Below are 354 nucleotides of genomic sequence, written 5' to 3'. Positions count from 1 at the left end.
ATGAATTATCGTTTATTAGAGAAAAATCCCCGCAAAAAAAAAAAAAAAAAAAGTACGGGGGTTTAAAAAAAAAAAAAAAAAAAAAAAAAAAAAAAAAAAGAAGGAATTCGTAATAGACGCGGCTATACTAAAGAAAGCAAAAGAAATGATAGGAAATTAAAATTAAATAATACAGACTTTCACGGTCGACCCTCTTCCTCCCCCTACCCCCACCTCCTTTTGAAAGGTGCATTTGATATGCAAGCATGCTTATACGGATATGTTTATCGTTTACTCAAAATCGATAAAATATCTTCGAAAAAAAGAAAAAAAAACAAAATGATTTTTGGCTAAAGTACGTGAAAATAATAATAC

Source organism: Polistes canadensis, unplaced genomic scaffold (genome assembly GCF_001313835.1).
Source record: "Polistes canadensis isolate GaletaPanama2010 unplaced genomic scaffold, ASM131383v1 scaffold_4, whole genome shotgun sequence".
Taxonomy (NCBI): Eukaryota; Metazoa; Arthropoda; class Insecta; order Hymenoptera; family Vespidae; genus Polistes; species Polistes canadensis.
The sequence above is the reverse complement of the archived record's forward strand: the minus strand, read 5'-3'. Positions refer to the sequence as shown.